This window comes from Teleopsis dalmanni, chromosome 1 (genome assembly GCF_002237135.1).
Source record: "Teleopsis dalmanni isolate 2A chromosome 1, ASM223713v2, whole genome shotgun sequence".
Classification (NCBI taxonomy): Eukaryota; Metazoa; Arthropoda; class Insecta; order Diptera; family Diopsidae; genus Teleopsis; species Teleopsis dalmanni.
The window spans coordinates 137,401,656-137,418,358 of NC_051846.1; positions in this window are offsets into that span (position 1 = coordinate 137,401,656).

The window sequence follows — 16,703 nt, forward strand, 5'->3', positions numbered from 1 at the left end:
ATTCACTTATTTTCAGGGAGTAAGTAAAATAAAATAGATTTCTTATTACATCATAATATTCATATGATTACAGACTACATCTCACACTATGATAAGATATGTTAGATTCCTGAAACTTGACTTGATAATAATAGCACTTTCCAATAGGTTTAAAATTTTATTTATAAATCTCGTACATATATCTGTTTTTGAACATATTGAAGTAGAAAACATTGAATCCGACATCTGTGCTCAGATTACAATATTATACCAATCAATGAATATACTATATCAATGAAAATACTAGCTAGTTAGAGGTGAATAATACAATAATAAAATAAATGCTATTAATAGAGTTTCAGAAGAGTATGCATGCAGAATATATGCAGAATATACATGCTAGCAATGTGCTAGCATTCAATCAGTGCTAGTCAAGAACTAGCATACATTTTAGTAATCTACTATATATTTATTAAATCGGAAAAATATGCTGTTTGCTGTGGTCATGCACTCTCATTGTTAAATGCATTTGATGTCCTCAATATAATGCCTTAGCTGCCTTTACTAAAATACTGAAGTCTGAAGATGTATAAACGATCCTTGTGATTGTCTTTTAAAAACATTAGTGTTTAATAAGAGAATCTAATGTTTTGCTGATATATGTAAAACTTTAGGCTGTCATAAGTTAATGAAATGTTAATCGTGTTATTGATAATTGTTAAAAATACTAAAAAATATTACATTGGGTCTAAATGGACATCAATTTTTTTTTTTATTATAATAAATTTATGTGTCATAGTTAAGACAAATTGACGGTTTCAATAATTTGGGATCCCCTACCCATGCATAATGTAGTATTGTGATATATGTTATTTATTAAAAATTTTTCGGAAATAAGTTTTAATTTTAAATGAATTTTCCTCAAATAAAAAAATTATTGATACCAACTACATTTTTCTTGCACTTATTAATCAATCCTCATATGTTATTTTTACTTTATTTTAATGTTCAAGTAATTCGAATATTAAAGGGTTTGTTTAAATAATAATAAAAATATAAATTTTTGAAATTATTCCTTCATTAAATAATTAAGAATATTTATTGTAAATGAATCCTCTTAAGCATGACATTTGTTGATATATATAATTAAAAACAATTTTGATCAAAAATTCCGGTTGTAGGCATTTCGTAAGTAACCCTTATTCACTCATTCAATGTTAAAGGCTGAATGGCAGACAGTGCCAAATAAATGCAAATTCACGCGATTTAAATGAACCCTCAGGGAGTGAGATCAAAAAAATTAAAACTCTCAAATGCACAAAAGGCATTAAATACGCTTGTAGCAATAAAAGATGTCCTTGCGGCAAAGTGTATGAACCTGAGTAGTGTTCCCTAATGCAAAACAATTGAATTTTCCAACAACCTCAACAAAAGGAATGAAAACCCTGCTATCTCCTCCTTAATTGGCACAGCAAAGAAATACAGAAATTTCCTGAAGGAAGTACAAAGAAAATTGTATTTTGCATAATAAATGCAAAAGCAAATATTTTAACAGTTCAGCAAGGAGCAGGAAAGTAATGTCCTTTGAATTAGCTTTAATATTTTGCGTACTTACGTTGCTTCCGTGCGAAATTGCTAATAAAATTTTGAATAATAAAATAATCAACAAGTGATTCGTGTTGTTAATGTATGAAATAAAATTTCCTTTTCCTTGTTTATATTTTAAGGACTACAAGCTCATTTATATATCTTATTTTATAATCTTATTATATATATTTTAAAGGCATTTACTTACGTTAGGAAAAAATTTATTAATACGTAAGTATAATATATAATCCAGTGTATAACATATATATTCAGTTGCTTATTGATAAATTATTTAGCTAAATATACTCATCTGTTATGTCCTCCTTTATGTCAACTGCGAAAGTTTAACTAAATAAATTTTTAATTTCCTACTCATTTACACATTCAGCGTGTCAAATTGTAATTGTCCTGTCTATTAATTGTTTCTTTGTTTTTCGTTGGTTTAAATTACTACGGCATGAAATTCACTTCACTCCTTCACTCCAAGGATGTGTTAGAGCTTAACAAATGTATTCCATTTGCGGTTACTGTTTTCATGTCCATCTGATGTCTATTGAAACGGTCACACATAATGAAGCAAAACTGCCCATTTAAATAGAAACAATTTCACTGTAACATTTTCATTCTTAATGAGTGGGTCATCAAATTTCGCATTAATCTTTTCGTTATTTTAACCTTTTTCCCCACATCTCGAAATTACTTTTTACTTTTCCCAGTTAAAGCTTTTATAAATTGCTGCACATTTTTTCAGCTTTAATTGGATAGAACATTTTTCTCAGTTTTCGATAGCAAAAGAAATACAAACGAAAATTAATTATTTTATATATACACGAGGATATACATTATAATAATTGGGGTGCTTCTCCGTAGAGAATCGTAACCTTTAAAAGATAAGGCTCCTGTCATTACGAGTATGATAGCCTATTTTTTAACTGAGTTCCCGAGTTTGTGGCAATGGATCATATTTAAATATTTTATTATCCTTTTGTTTAGAACCAAACATCCATATAATCCGTGTTGCATTGTTTCGAAATGTCATCATCGACTGAACTTTGTTAAACTGTGAACTTTGAAAGACCTAAATTCTATCACCTCTTCAAAGTTTATGCTACTCCAAATGACCATTTTCTGTTAATATTGAGCGGATCGCTTAGATGTAACTATTTAAATTAGATAACTATCTTGTTACCATCCACTCTCCTCTGTCCAAGAAACTTTGAAAATAGATAGTTTCTTTTCTAATTCAAATAATTCTATAAATTTGACTGCGTTTGTTTTTCAGGTAGTCGTGTGTGTTGTTATTATTCTAAGGCCCACCTGATTGCCAATATATAAATTATGAGACAAATCCAATATAACCAGTTCTACTTCTTTCTGAGAAACGAATTTTTCCTACAGAAATATACGTATGGTGTACTTAATTGGTAGCACTACTTCCTGACTTTTGAAAACGCTATATTTAATCGAAGGCAGAGAATTGTAGCATCTATACTTCTCTTTCGAGAAGTAGATGGTTAAATTACTACACTCTATAAATCAAACTAGCATTTTCAGACCATGTTGTTGCTACATCTTCGGTTGTTTGTCTGTATAGCACAGCTAGATTCAGTTTGTGCCGTATAGGAATCATTGATTTTCTAATGTTTATTTCATTTAAAGGTAGTTGTTCTGTTCCTCCTGAGAACAAGCCATGTGCAGAGAAAATAGGAAATGGGAATTTCCATTCTGGCTTATAGAGATTTTGTATGAGATTGAAATCAGGCCATTGTGTCATACTAGTCTTATATGTCAAAAGATTTTTTCACTTACAAAACGCTTTTTGAAGATATGTAGGGGTTTTTGGTCGAACCTATATGTTTCAAGTATTCGCGAATATTATTATTCGATGGATGGCTTAGTTGAAAAAAAGTTTACAATATAAATATTAATAAGTAATTGTACAGAAAAATCTGAATGTGGATACAAAAATATTACTAGTTCATTATTATTGTTATTGTTTTTATTCAGTTAGTTTACTGATATCTTTTCCTTCACGTTTTCTTTATTACTCACCTCCAAGCCACACGCCGCCTTTTTGCGTGTGCTTAAAGGCTACGACACAATTAAAATGACAAAATAAATAAAGGCCATAATACAATGTACCTTAATTCTAGACAAATACTATAAACCTTAATTCTAAACAGTTATTAAAACATTTCTATATTTTGTATTGAATAGTATTAGATAATCCATTCTTTATTTGAACGATCTCCACTGGACATCGCGTATTTTTAAATCCTTTTCAGTTGCTTTTCGATCACTTGACAATAGTTTGGCCACGAGCTATATATTGTTTACTTTCAAAGTGTTGAGAGTTTGAAGATTGTCAGCATGGCTTAGCCTTTCAAAAAAATGCGATAATTTTTTCTCGGTGATTTGAGAAATTTTCAATCAAACACTGTTGTTCGAGAACCTATAATGCCTCGGTTTGTCAGTTTGTGATATGTCATTGAAATAGTGTTGGCAAATCAGAACTATATAATCATAATATATTTTATTTATGACTATGAAGGATGCCAATTGTTATATACTCTGTATAAATTGTAGTAAAACTGCTAATTATTTTTAAATATAAATATATATCACTAAGTACTTTTCGTTTAAACTAGGAATTAATAAATTGGATGTTTTTATTTATCATAATTTGTTTAGTAGTAATCAATAAACAATTCCAATATGTTTTTAACGGTTTGTTTCTGGCTTTGCGAAATGAAGAGCTGAAGTGGCAAAGCTGAAGTTACAAAGCTGAAGTTGACGGTGTTCAAAGTAAGCCTAAGCAGCCACTGTAGCAAATGCTGTATTAGACCAAGTTAATCTAGAGAACTTATCTTATGCAAATATGATTTCTGTTCTTTCAAACTGAATTAATTTCTTTTTTATTAGATTAATACGTTTCTTATACTATTATATATTAATAGATTTGAGTATCCAGTCTTTATTTTAGTATTCCACATTATTGCAGTTTAATATATTATCCTTTAAGAGACTGTTCAGTTTAACAATATCACTGTCTGCATCACACGCAAGTTGTATTATAGTTCCATAGAAGTTTAGATTGAAGATTTTATTATTTTCTTTACTACTTTCAATAATGGCAGAGCTAGTGGTGGTTATTGTGAATACCATCTTACACAATGATTTAGGTTTCTTGGGGATGCAAAAGTAAGACTATATTAAATACATCTTTACTTTATTAAAATAGTTTTCCACCATAGTACTCTTCTTGTTTTTACATCGCTTGAGGAATTGTGAAATCTGCATATAATTTGGATCGTTCTTTGTTCTTCAGCAGTATTGACGGTATATACCGTTGGTGATTTAGTGGCATTACGACCAGTAAATGCATAAGCATAAGCAATGAAGTACAAAGTCTTTATCTGGTCTTTACCACATATAAGCTGTGAAATATTATCAATTGTGAGATACAATTTGCGGTAAATTTAATTTTAAATTTCTTTTCAATAAAAAACTAAAAGATATTAAAAAAAATTATAAAATTAAAATTAAACTTTAAAAAGTTTAATCAAAGACATTCTGTAACAAAATTTTTTTTTTATTAGCCTGTTGATGCCTTATCTATTAAATAGACGTCAATATGCACAAACTTTAAGTTTTAGTAAAATATAAAGCTTAAATGATAATAACTCATCAACACTGAAAAATCGATATTGTAGGAGTAAAAATAGTAGAAGAAGTAAATTTCGTTCTCGTGTTACTCGGCATAGAAATTCGCAAGTCCTCGCAAACGATTGCAAGCTAGCCATGGCATTTGCAGCTTTTCATAACGTTTAACTGAAAGAAGTCCTGTATTTATATAAGACGATATAATATTTTATGTTTGAAATTTACCATTTTGCATAACATATTTACAGATATACAAAGATATAGTACATAATAACTTATATATTGCATATAAAAGGAATGTAACGAGTCTGGGAAAATAACTCTATTTTTATATAAAATCTTTTACAACGACACAAAATTTATTTTATGTTCTTGCAATATCCTGCAATATTCTGCCGCTGTACCAAGGAAATATAAAAGAATGCAATAAAATGGTTACTAAAAATACATATAAAAACTGTTAGCTTAAGAAAAATACGATTTACTATATACACAAACAACAGCAAGGAAAAATTCTATAAAAAAACGAAAATATCTTCGATTTTATTGGCTGGAATTTATTTGGAGCGACAATGACCCAAGTTGGATGCTTGCAAAGGACACAATTGGTTTGTCACACAAACGAGTGTCCCTAAAAAATTGTTGTTGCGCACAGGGAGGAGTGTCACCAGTTTGCTGTATATATATTTGCTGGAGCTAAAGGTATGCCGGGACATTGAGAGACACAAGTGAAATGCTAAAGAGCGCATGCAATAAAAATAAAAAATTTTTTGCACTCCTTTAACAAATATATATAAATATATAAATATATATAAATATATATATATATATATATATTTATATATATATATATGTGTGTATGTGTACATATATATCGTGAAATATATAAGTAAATAAAAAATATATGCAAGTGTTTTTTGTGCGTACTTCACTTTACAGAAGGACAACGGAGGTAATTTTAAAATAACGACATGAAAGGACAAAAACCTTAAAATCGACTGAAAAAGCTAAAAGGGCACAACAAATGTTAGATGATGTGCTTTTAAAGAGTGACTTCTCTTATAAATAAGCATATAGAATTCTCTTTAATTGTACAAGAGTTTCTCTTCATTCGGTTTTATCTGCTAAAAGTGGAGCATGTGCACTGAAATTTCTTAAACTTATCTGGTATTTGGGAGAATTATGCCTTGTGTGTTCCCAAAATATTTAATTTGAATTCCATCCAAATACGTTAAGTATTGTTTAAAATTAGAAGATTCGCACAAATTTAAAAATAAATGTTTGTATTCAATTAAAGGGTTTAGTTGTATTGGAAAAATGTATCTAAAGAATTTCTTCTTAAACTACATTGCAGTTAAATTTTTTCGTTGCTGTTATTAATCAAATTGGAAATGCAAATTATTAAATACTGTAAGAAATTAATTTATATATTTTATATTAATTTATTATATTATGTTAATAATATTATAGTAATAATTAATATTATAATAATATAATATATTATAATTATATAATAATAATAATATTACATTATATTAATAATTAATATTATAATATTATAAAATAATATTTTATAAATAATTAATATTATAATAGGAATTAATAATATCATTATTATTATATTATATTAATAATTAAATTTATAATTCAAATATTATGATATTAAAAATTAATAATGTTATTATTATATTATAATAATAATATTATATTATTCTAATAATTAATATTATAGTATTTGAAATTAATAATATTATAATATTATTATTATGTTATATTATAATATAAGAAATTTTTAATATTTTTATTGTATTATAGTAATATTATATTATATTAAAAATTAATATTATAATATTAGAAATTAATAATATTATTGTTATATTATATTAATAATTAATATCATAATATTAGAAATTATTTGGTATAGGTTAGAATGTCAAAATTTATGTCAAAATTTATCAAAATTAAACTGAAAATTAAATTATAAATTTAAATAAAAGGCAGGGAACACTGGAAAAGTAAAAAAAATTAATATAAATAAAAATATAAAAAATTTTTTTAATATTCACATATTATGAATAATAGAACTTCATTAAGGATTTGTATAAATATGTTTTTGTAAAATTTTTATTAATTTTACCTTTAAATTCCAAGTTCAACTAAAAACTATTTAATGGTTAACAGCAACTGCAACACGACACTATATCCCCATCATTTATGATGTGCCTATTTCGTTTCTTGGACAAAGGAATTATTTCCCGCATTTATGTCATTTTGTTAGGAAGCACCCTATATAATAGGAGTGTGTATATCGACTTAAAAGTTTGTAATACTAAAGATTAAAATAATATTTCACTCTCTGTTGTTTATACTGCTGATTCCACATATTTCCATATATAATAACATATAATTATAAATGATATATAATAGGTATAGAGAGATTATAGATAAAGTTAATAGATAAAAGTTGCTGCATAGTGTGGTAGTATGACTGCTACTTTATATGTTATTGGTATGTGATCTTCACATCTGCTATATATATCACTTTTACAAAGGCTGTTTCTTGCTTCAGTAATGTGTTCACATGTTTAATTAACCATAAAGTCGGTCGCCAGAGCCTAAATTAGTGAATTCAGGGTGCACCACAAACAGGAAAAACAGGAAAAAATTAAACTTTCAGTTAAAAGAGGATGTATAAACATATCCTGTGACAATGTACTAAATGGTGAATGTACTAAATGTTTGCATATTTTAACTATTTATTTATTATCATTTTAAATTAATTTTAGTATTGACTTCGATTATTAAAGGTTCTTTGGTGAAGCAACATAAAATTATAACTATAAAACGCACATAGTAGTATAGACAATGGAAGAATATGGAGCAAGCATCTCCTTAAAAGTGTGTTGGAAGTTATATTTCATAATATTTCATGATGAACCAGTTTCGGACTTATGTTTTGTACGTTTAGGCATTCTTAAGCTTTAATGTGAGCAAACTGTTTTGGTATGTATTTTTAATTTTTTATTAACAGTTTCTTGTGAATACGAATAGGATGAGTTAGAAGAATATGGGATAAAAATTTAAATTATTTGAAATTATCCTTTAAAGGTTTAAAGTAATAGAAATCTGTTTAACTTATCGTCTGAAATTCTAGTCTTTATTTCTGAATATATTATCATCCTTAAATTTTAGTTCCCTTAATTCAATGGAATAACTATAGTTATTAAATCGATAGCTTGTTCTGGATCTGTCATATCTTTGCTTAAGCAAAATATGATGCTGGCTTATTTGTCTAAAGGCGATATTAAGTACAATCTAAATTTAATTTTCGATTTTTTAAAATATTGCACAAATACGTGGAAAAACAAATTAGGGGAATAGCAATGTTCATATCGAGTGTTTAAGTATCACGAGAAACCCTTGAAATTCTAGTAGTTAAATTAAATTAATAAAAATATGAAAAGACTATAACATTTAATACGATAACAATTCAAATTCTATTTAATAGTTTTAGTTTAAGTAATTTCGTCGTCATACTTACATTATTTGCCTTGCATGTATTTATAATGGATACATATTTACTGGGAATAAACAACTTCGTTTAAATATTTACTCTTAACAACCTTAACAAGAATTCTAGTTTAAATCCAATTAAATATAAATTAAGGAGCAATTACTGCATAACAATCGGCGCTGTTGCTATGAAAAACTTGCATAAAAATAGTCAGAACACTGCCAGCAAACTTCGTACTGTTCGGATGCTTATTGTTGTCTATTGTAAACAACTTTGATTTACATGGGGCAACGTGAAGAAACTTTCGAGGAAACCCATTCCGAGCGAAGGAAATACTAATACGAGAACTATTATGGAAAATTAATGCGCTACAACGGTGGAGCATGTAAAATGCATGGCAGCTCATTAGTTAAATAAAACAGCTTAAGGATATTTAATGTTGGTCATGTAAATAGTAAGCAGGATACAGGATTCGGTGGCTTATAAGTAGGAGGGCTGTGTACAGAAACCTAATAAAAATGATCAACTGAATGCAATAACAAAAGCTGTGAGCTGTAAGAGGAGAAAGAGTTTACAGCCAGCACTTGTAGTTGATTACACAAATTAAGACTAAAGGCAATTTGATGCAAATGAATTGCTTTCTATTATATTTAATATCCTTCAATTTAACTTTTCTTAGGAATTTCATGACTTTTATTTCAATTATTACAGAGCAATTAAATAATGACAAGATTCACACGCAAATTCTTTTTGGCGCCTTTGGAAAATGAGGACATTCGCTTGAATAAAAAAATTCAAGTAGCCGCCTTAAGGCCAAATTAAAAGTGTTTATAATCCTGAATTATTAAACTGAGTTGAGTGAAAAAGGATGCCAGAAACAAAAAACATAAGCCACGGACTGCTCGTTATGGACAAATTACATCATTATACTAATATAACTGCCAAATGCCAACAAGCGGATGAAATGATAAAAAATCATTACAAAAAAGAGCTCAAGTAAACCGCGGATCTCTTTAAACAATACAACTTTTGTGCTGAGGTCCCCCGTATTTGACAGAAGTAACGTACCAAATGAATTGTAAATTAAGTGCGGTGTCATGTTTCACAAATTTCACACCGCGTTATTATTTTAACAACGTTTTTTCCTGGTAAAACACCCTAAAATTATTTCATTCTTCTTTCCCGGTTCTTTTGTGCCTCCATGCAACAAAACGCGAATTGTGGTTTTGGCACCACATGTCAACTGTAATTAGTAATTGGAATTTTCTTAAAGATGCCCATATTGCACTTGTCGGATGATTAATGGACGCCCAGCGGTAAGGAACTGTTTGATTTTGGGGTGTTATTGGCCGAAACCAACTTTTTTACGAAGTCTTTTTTAATCCAAATTTTTGTTTTGAAAAAAAAAAAATAAAACCAAAGAGAGGTAATAATTTTCTTATTAATTAAAGGATCTTTAAGGTAGAGAAATAATTGGATTCACTTTTGTAATGCCTTCTCTTGAACATATTACCAAAATAAAGGCTGAAAATTGGCATCGCCTTTAAAATATATAAATAGATGAAATTTTATTTTAATTGTTTTAATTTAAGATATCTTAACTTATTCAGAAGAAAAAATTAGAAGCATTTTAGACGAAAATTCCTTATTAATACTTTGTGTAGTTTGTAGTAATTTTATTTTTATATAAAATTATAAAAATGTCAAACACTTCTCTAACTTATAAAACTTAAAAAATTCAATATAAGAATATTTTGTGTAAAAAGTATCCGGAATTGAAAATTTAAACACGCTAATTTGGTTACATATTTCTTTGTTACTATTTTAGATTTCAACAAAATTTGTTGGCCATTATGTTTACATGAATTGTACAAGAAATTTCGCAAAACACCGACGATTACGATGGAACCAGCACTGCACTCACTTAACATGTGAAAATATCCCATGTAACATTTTCTTTCCCAATTTAAATTTACATTTTCATGGCATTTCATTTCGATACGTTTGAGGTCATAAAAAACACTTCACTTAAAAAATTTTCATAAACGATATCAAGATATCTTATTAAGAAAGATTAAGCTGGATTGAAGATTGAAAACTATGGAATTTGGGTTGACTATACATACATACATTCCATATTATCTTCGAATACATCAACAAATATTCGTAGGAATTGTATTAAACTCAAAGGTTTACTGATTGTAGTGCAACGTTTTACTTCATCCACAGTTTCCCTATTTACAACTGCCATGAAATACTGGATACCACTTAAACTACTTTTATTAATAAAAACGTACGCTTAGACGAATTTCAGTGCATGACAAATACAACGGAAGCCGATCAGAAAACCTTTCCATCTGGACTTGGACCAAAATACCTAGAATTGAAAGAAATAAGTGCATTTATTAACATAAATGAAATATGTGAATAAATGAAAGATACTGGAAAGTCATGGAATTAACAGAAAATAATAATCAATAATTGCGATCGTTGGAGAAGTTTTATAGAATCTATATACTCCGATTAGAAATAAGCTATTAAATGATGATAGTGAACATATTTGCTATTCAAAATTATTATATATCTTAGAACACAATTGAACAAAAAGTAAAAACCAAAGAAAACAGAATTTTTAAGTAAATGAGAATTAATTTTATATACATTTTATTAGATTACAATTTGAATACGCCTTCCACAAGTACTTTTCATAAACTCCAAAAACATCTGAAATGTGCGAATTACACTTTCCGAAATTTGAAAATTATACGAACGTTCCGAACTGATGACTACAACCTGTGATATTAAGAGTTGCTACGTGCAAATGGGGTTTGCAAAAATTTGCTGTCGTGTGGATGAGATCTGAAATAAAAAAACAGATGGCAGTACTTGGCAGCACTTAAAAATAAAATAACAGAACATCAATGCGACATATGCAAAACGGCGTAATATTTCCACTTGTCACATTAACATTTATGGGCCTCGTAAGCTTGTTTTTATGACTTTTATGGGCTTAAGAAACTGTAAGTGAAGTGCTTTGTGTAAAAATATTAAAATTGAATTAATATTGTCTTTTAGGGTTTATGAAAACAGAAATGGAATAAAAAATGTGTTTCAAAAATTGCATTTTTATATCTCCCCCTCTTCCACAAAAATATTAAGGATGATTTTAAATAATTTAAGAGTATGTGTATTCTGGATTTGCAGAAGACAATGATAATAGGAGTGCTATGAGAGAGGTGATGGAAGTCAATAGATTTTGCAGCAGCTGTCAGACGACTATTGAAAAATCAATTTGCAAGTGTACTTTTCCTCGATGAGTCCTTATGTAAGGTTCTTATTCTTGCAGAGTTTTCTGATGTTCATAAAACTTTTCTATTATTTTATAATGTAAATTGAGGCAAATATGGTACTTTGCTGTCGGTGGTTCATAGCCATTCAAGCAATAACCGCATTAAAAAGCTTCTCTAATAAAAAATCTTCTCTCTTAATATTTCTGTCTTTATGTTTATTTAATATTGTGCACAACCATTTCGTCCTGCCAATGTACTTTAACTCCGTCTTTGTTACACTGCAACTTCAGTCCTTCAGTTGAGAGTTCCACTTCGGTTTATTGCATTGCCAACTCAACTCCAGCAGTTGCAAAGGAAACACATAGCATCCTTTCTGCGAATGCAACTTTCAATCGCATGGATTTGTTCTTATTTGTGCAGTTTCCACAATTTGATATGCGTCCTGAATTTGCCTTCTGACTGTGTATATCCTTTGGCGAGTCCACATGTTTTGTTTTCTTGTCTTTTTTCAATTCGTAAACTTTTGCATCCTTTGTTTGCTTGTTTGTTTACTTAAGTCTTTGGCTACGTTTAATTGATTCCTTGATGGAAATTTTAATTACATTTCTGAGGAATTCGTGTTTTTTATTTACGTATTGATTTCTAAATATATTTTTATTTATAGTTTTCAAAAATGATCTGAATACAATATTTATAATTATTTTATTAAACAACATTTCGAAATGTGTAAACACAAGAATTTGATTGATTTTTAATAAATTTTTTAATCTTAACAAAATGTTGGTATGAGCTAGATAAAAAGGATTAAATATATCATTTCATATAGAAAAACACTTCCATCATAATTGATTGAAATTTTAGACAAAATTTTGACGAAACTAAAAATTTATTAAATTTATTTGTTGTTGAGTATATTTCATTTTTCAAAGCAAAAATTATGTAAAATTCATAAAAATTGCATTAATGTGAAAAATGGAGTCCATAAAAATGATCGGTCTTCGTGTCCTGAGGATGACTTTAGATGAAAATCGAAATATTTATTTAAATAAAAATTTGAGTTAAATAACTTAAATTAAGTTATCTTTCTGTGCAACAATAGTTGAGTGTAATTAACCAATAAGCTTAATTCAATACAATAATGGAAATACAGAATATTTCTTTTGAATTTCTTTAGTAAATATTATATATTAATAATTTCTCTTAATTATTATCAAAATTGTGTTTTTCGATATTAATTCGTCAAGTTTTTTTTCGGAAATATTGTCCATGGTTAGTTACTAAGGTAGTTAAAGTGAAGGGTGGAACGAATCCTCCTCAATTAGCTAAGAAAGTCGTTTTGATCTACAACTCCTCGTTATAGTGGGTAAAAGGTCAAACTAGAACCAGCCAGAAGCATATATAAAGACGAGAGTCTGGCCATTGCTAATTCTGGAGATATCGCTGAGTGTGTTAAAGAAGGAGGCACCCAAAAATCTAAGCCCAGTTCTGGACACAACAGGTGTTCTAGTGTCTTTTCTTCGAAAGTTGGTAGACATGCGTTGCAGGAGATACTACATGGTAGGCCAAGTCTAGCCCATGCCGTCCTATGATCCAGTGCTCTGTAAAGATAGATATTAACCTAGATATCTCTGATTTGCTTCTGTGTATTAAGTCAGAGGTTCTGCATTTGGAATAGATTGGCCATGTATCCATTGACCTGATGACTGCGATAATATGGACCCACTCACCATTTTTCTCTATACTGCATAATGTATTTTTCCAATTATGACTTTTATACTTTTTGATACGGTTTGTCGAATAATTTTTTGACTTTTATACTGCCTTGGGTTATTAAAAGAGGGTTCTGTACTTCCGATAACTTAAAATAAGTCTTATATGTATATATTTTCTGTGTGTTTGTTTAAATGTGTATAGATTAACAAATTGATAAAAACAAATATTTGAGGCAATTAAGGTAATGATATAAATCTTGATCTTGAGGTATGATTAAAAAACTATCAAATCAAAAAAAATTATCAAAATAAGTATCTTTTCCAAAAATGTTTAAGATAGGATCTATTTTAATACAAATACATAAATTTACATTTCTGGTATGAAAGGCGTTTGTTAATCAGTGTGAATAGCAAAAGTTATTTAAGTTGTTTGTTTGAATAGATGTATATCTCTAACATTATATATGTATACATACTTTCTGCATATTATATTTGATGAACAGTAATCATCTATTTAAAAAGACATAGACTTTGAAATACAAATACTTAAAACTTATTGCATTTGAAAAAAAATTATTCTCATTGTTGCAATATATTAGTAAGCAAAATTAATTTGATATATAATAAAATTATAATATTTATCATATTTTAAATATTTTAAATTGGTCACATTTAGAGTTTTACTACGCCAAAATTTAAAACAAATCAATATATTATAGATGAAAATTTTTTATTAAAAAAATCTCCGCCCTAAATCTTTCAAGAAAAAAGAAAACTTGTTAACAGTGGTTAACTCAACAATTATAAAGTTTGCCGTTGTATAATATGTGAAACATCACTACTAATACTTTGTGGTCATTATCAATAAACTTGAAAATCAAGAAAAACATTCCCACTACCAAACCATTGAGACGCAAAAGCTATAGGCCTAGATATTTCCCCGCAATGGTTGCAGGGAAGTGAACATGGCATATTGTGAAGGATCATGTCCTATGTCATGTGTTAAAAGTCAATGCCATCGGAAGGTAAGGAATTTCTCTGCAAAAAATTATTGCGAAAAACTTTTTGTAAACTTTTTCATGATATCAAAGGAATTTCTGAAACACACAGAAGCAAACTTAAGGAGCTTGTCTTGGAATGTACAATGGGAAGGATATTTTGCAGATAAGTTGACTGGTTCTGCTCCCCTTGTAAATATTGTACTTATCTGCTTCGTATTGTCTTCGTATTGTCTTGTGTTTCCTTGGTGCCCCGGGGGTGTCAAACTATGTGACTTTGCAATTTCGGTTCAGTGAAGCGAAATAAGTGCAAAACATTAAGTAAAATAATTTTGGTTTCATTTTGAAAATGTAGTGCTTAGTTGATGTGGGCTAATATGGAGTGTGTAAGCATTTGGCAAGGATTTTGAAAACGTGATGAGTTTGTGACACAGCATTTCTGTTATTTAAGCGTCATTGTCTCATTCGAAAATTGGACAGTGATTTATAATAACTCGAGTCCTACTTGCAACTGACATTTAATTAACTGGATTGTCATGGAAGAAGAAAACTATTTAGGCAATGGTTGACAAATGACTGATAGACAGATTATTGCGAACACAAAAATATGATTCAGACTTAAAAATTCTATGCTATTAAATTAATTCAATATTCTATTCTTATTTATTATTAATAATGCTTGATTATAAACTATAAGAGAGAAGGTTCTTGAAAAAATATTTTAAATAAGTATTCTGTTTTACATTTAAAATTGTGGAGTTTCATTTCATCGTTATTGATAAGTTTTTTATGTGTTTTTCTTTATTTTTTCTATATTTATATGTATCTTTTAGCCCTAGTTTTTGTTCTGATAATAAGCTCAACAAAGTAACTGAAAGCATAAATAAAAATCACACAAAACCGAAACAAACATAAAAAGACCACTAGTAGGTCTTTGCGGATGATATGCGCTCTCATTCGAAAGCATGAAAAATTCCTTTAAATGTATGAAAGGAAGAAAATTTCATTAGAATTTTATGCTTTGAGTATCCTTTGAAATTTGTACTTGCATCTTGGCATCTACGATGAGTTTAAAATATGTACAATACGGATGTTATGGAGTTTAAACAATTGAACAAAGCACTTTTGTCTTTTTAATCTTTCGTGTCGTAAAAGTAAATGTCAACCGTTTCATGAATATGTTAAGAGCACTTTTGGCTGTCTTAATGCCGTTTGACTGTTTATGCTTTACAGCAGCACCACATCCTGTGGTGTCATTTGTAAGTTGACAAACATTTACGTAATTTCCGGTAATTGTCGCTTAGGGAAACATTTAGTGTGTTACATTTTATACAAATATGTCCTTGTACAGAATTACACTCAGGTTCATTATTACTCGTATACAAATACTATAGAAGTAAAATCACTTTGAAGATGTTTTGAAATTATAAATTTCTATTTCAATTATTCGACTTAGTAAAATATGATACATACTTTGATTAAAAAGTTGAATAAATGATAAAAAAACAATATTTGTTAAAATTAGCAATATGTTTCAAAGCTTAGTTAATTTTTTATGGAGTAATAAATTTAAATGTAAATATTATTCCATTGGTCAGAATAACTATTAAATAAGAGAAGAATTCAAAAATTAATTGAATATTAACACCTTCTGTTGAATAAGAGCCCAAATGGTGAAAAAGGTGAATGTGTTGAAGAAATACTTAATCATTCCAACTGAAGTTATTTATCAAAGAATTTAATCTGGAGTTACTTTCGTCTTTTACGAATTAACTGAATTTTAGTGAATTTATACTTCACTTCCACAAATTAACTAGGGTTGACAGATAATTGAGTGTCCATCTGTATTGTAGAAGATGCAATTCAACCACTTAGTAAAGAGTTTACAGTCTTATGAAATGTAAGAAAGTAATACAAATCAAAGATTTATGTCTATCCGAACTAGATCTATAAATGGTGT